The following is a 3880-nucleotide window of genomic DNA, read 5'->3' as shown; positions in this document are numbered from 1 at the left end:
TTTTTGCAGGTCTTTATACTTGTATAGCTCTGCTAAGATGTGGATTAAAAAGGAATGAGGGTATTCATCACAAGACTGAGTTTGTAATGGAGTTGGGACTCTGCAGATATCAATTACTCTAGCGTCCTCACTCTTTCTTCCTTGTCTGGTGTTCAAGGTGGTGACAGCACCACATTAACTTTGATTTAGCCCCTTCAGTGCGCTCTCACTCAGTGTCAGCTGCCCTCTATATATGGCTGTTTGGAAGTGAACTGAGCAGGAGAGCTGTAATTACAAGAGCTGCTGATGCTCCTGAAACCAAATCTCTATGTCTGGATTACCCCTCACCTGTTACCAATAAACACTTTTATTGGAGAGAATGTAGACCCATATTGCTCTGCACTATTGTGGGTGTACGTTCTCCTGTCTCCCCCACATATAGAGGCCTACCTTTCTAACTCTTCAGTAGCCGATGTCAGTCTTCTGTGCTTCTGTGACCTGTTAAAGACAAACAAAATGCACATTAGTGTAGGAAATGATTTAGGAGCCATGATGAATGACACGGGGATCTGTTTTTTTCCAGCATAATGGGCAACTCACTCTCCTTAGGCCTGACTGACTGGTTGTGCCAGCAGGCTGCCCCGAGACCTTGGCGCAGTATCAAGCAGGCCAGGCCAGTGTAGCAGCAGCCAAATCCCAACAGATGCACTGCGCTGAGGCTGACATCCCAAAATCTGGGGACTAACATTAGAAATGTTCTATCTCGCACATAAACACACACATATTCACATCTAAATTTAGAGTGCTCCTTCAGCTGGGGACTTAATGGATGAGTGGAAATAAAATCAAGTATCAGTTTAATCTCCTCTGCTTTCCCTTTTCCTCAGTGGTATCTCTTACATTTCTACATGGCTGTACTTTTCCATCAAAAGTTTAATTTGAAACGGGAAAGATTAGGATTTGACTGATATTTGTTTTTGAGAGCCAGTACCAGCACTGATGTCCTTAGACTGAGGTTGTGAAAGCTAATATATTGTGCCAATATTCCTTTAAATGCTGCAGACGTGAAAGTAAATAAGTATTCAGCAGTGTCTGCCGGAATTTTATTCTTGCAGGGTGGAAACAAGTCTGAAACAGCATTTCAACCATAAAGCACCACGGCTAACCCTTAGAATCAGTAATCAAACATTTGATTTAGCAAAAACACACATCAAGAATTTAATTAACAAATAAAAAGTGTAAAGAGAACATAATTTCATTGTACATTTTCCATGCTGATGTGTAGCTGTCTCTCTCCCTCTAGCAGGGATGTACTTCCATCATATCAGCAATGGACAACATGACAGACATATCCAATATTTAATAAAAGTCTAATATCATCCCATTATATTGGTAAGGCAATACATCAGTATTAGCCCAGAGCAGATCCATCTCTTTGTCTCTGTCAGGTTTTCTCTTTGTGTCTCTCTGTCTGTCTCTCCCTGTGTTTGGACAGATGAACAGGATTATGTTTTCAGACTTTACATCCGACAAAAGAGTAGTGCCTTGCGGCTTGATTGTTTTCGCACAAGGTGGTGTTGCGCAAGCCCTTTGAAATGCTCTGAAAGACTTTATACACACAGATACTTAAGACACATTTTGGAGCTTTTCTTCTCTTGTCTTTTTCTTTTTTCAACACAACCTGCTTCATCCTCTGTCTCCTCACCTCACCCCCTCTTTACAAGCACAAGTCTGCCCCTTCTCTGCAGCTCTGTCACGCAGAGCTCTAATAGTGGATTAGTTTGGGCTTGTAAATGCTGTAAACTACTGGAAATGAACATCGATCTGGCAGTTTGATGAGAAGCAGCACTGCTGGGTGGGGGACAGACCTCAGCACAGTTTCTACAATCTCTCACTCTCCCTCTCTCTCTCTCTCTCTCTCCCTTCTCTTTTTCCTTTACACTGAAGCACCTGACAATCAGAAAATCAATCATTTCTCATGTCATGCAGTAACATCTGCTGGATTGCTGTCATTTTTGGCACACAAGCGCTGCATTTTCCTTGGGAAAACTAGCCAAAGGCAAAAGCATATGTTATGTGGGGAGACGACACTTTACTGTCTAGGAAAAAAAGTAAAGCACAGCCACACAAAGTTGCAGGCGCGCGCACACACACACACACACACACACACACACACACACACACACACACTCACACTCACATACACATAGAAAGAAAGACACATCCTGCCCCTTTTCTGCAGACCAATGCTGGCACCATACGTCCTCAGGCCTGCCTTGGCTGGTGGTTTGATAAATTGGCCCTTTCATCTCGTCGATGTGCATTGTGTCAGTTGGGTTTGTGTGTAAATGGTTATGTGTGTATGTATGTGTGTGTGTGTGTGTGTGTGTGTGTGAGTGTGTCTGCCTGGGTACATTGTCTGAGCTGTGAAGTGTTTGGCTTCCTCACTGAGGGCTGCTGTCACAGCCTCTGAAAGCGTGTAATAGGCGCCCATTCTCCCGGAATGAATACACATCCATACACTGGCAAGAAAATGTGACAATTCGAAAAGACTTGGGATAATGAAAGGGAGAAATTATAAAAAGGGGCATGGCAGTGTCATTCTTTTCAGCTAAGCGCTAAATTTGGTGCATATGATTGCTTCGTGAAGTGTCTGTAGTCCACAGTGAATTTATGCCATTTTTGATAGATCAAAGATGGGGATTGTTGGCTGTGTGCACCATTCTGGCACAGTAGATGGGGTTTCTGGGAGTTGGACCATGATTCATCGCTGTGTAATGTCGCCTTGGTTTGATTCGGATTCAAAGACAACTGTTTGTTTGTTCAAGTTCCTTCGAAATGAATCCTCCGAAAACATGGGTTATTTCCAGCAATTTTGTTTAGAGATAATGATATGCAGGACCTGCCAATTTTAAACGGCAGCCTATTTTCTGTAGAGCCGTATTTAGCATCTGACCTGATACAGTGTAACCCTGACCTCCACACAGATGGCCAATGGACTACACAGCATGTTGCTCTCAGGACCTGTGTGTGACATGTCAGCACAAAAAATACCACAAGAAACAGACATACATGAAGCAAGAAGAGCGACTTGTCGTAGATGCGCCACACTGTCACTATAAATACACCCTGTTATGGTAGTGTGACATTGTAATACATTTTTAAAAGAGGCTATACAAATATCACAGTGTATTTAACTAATATAACCCTGAAGGAATATTATATAATGGACTGGTGACCTGCCTAGGTTGCTTCCCTGCCTTTTGGCCCAATGCATGCTGGGACAGACCCCAGACACACTTTGCCACCCTAGCACAGACACACACACACATACACACACACACACCACAGAAGTCCAAATTGAACAAGTAGCCTATCATAGCAACATTATGACTTTATACTAATAAGTACAAATCTCTCTCTCTCTCTCTCTTTCTCTCTCTCTCTCTCTCTCTCTAACACACTTTATGTAAGATGATACCTTGGCATGTGGGTGCACTGTGCAGAAACCTACTCACTCGACCAGTGCTCCCACTCATCCTGCAAATCGAGCATTCAGTACAGTGTCACACACTCTGAGCGCGCTTGCTCTCTCTCTCTCTCTCTCTCTCTCTCTCTCTCTCTCTCTCTCTTTCCTTCATTCTGCTGGAGACTGCTCGCGCGCTTCCTTTCCGTTTTCTCCTTCCCCGTGCACTGGAATATCCGCCTTTATTTATTTTGGTTTCGATTTGTTTTGTTTTGTTTTGCTGTTTTCCTCGCCCTCCTCTCTTCCTCCCCAGTAGTAGTAGTAATAGTGGATGATATCAACAGAGCTCTGCTTCTTTCCAGCGCGATACTACGGAGAGAGGAGTCGCTAGAGGACACAGAGCAGCACGAGGAGGGGAAACTAAAGCACCAAAAA

Source organism: Myripristis murdjan, chromosome 15 (genome assembly GCF_902150065.1).
Source record: "Myripristis murdjan chromosome 15, fMyrMur1.1, whole genome shotgun sequence".
NCBI lineage: Eukaryota > Metazoa > Chordata > Actinopteri > Holocentriformes > Holocentridae > Myripristis > Myripristis murdjan.
Note: the sequence above shows the minus strand (reverse complement) of the source record.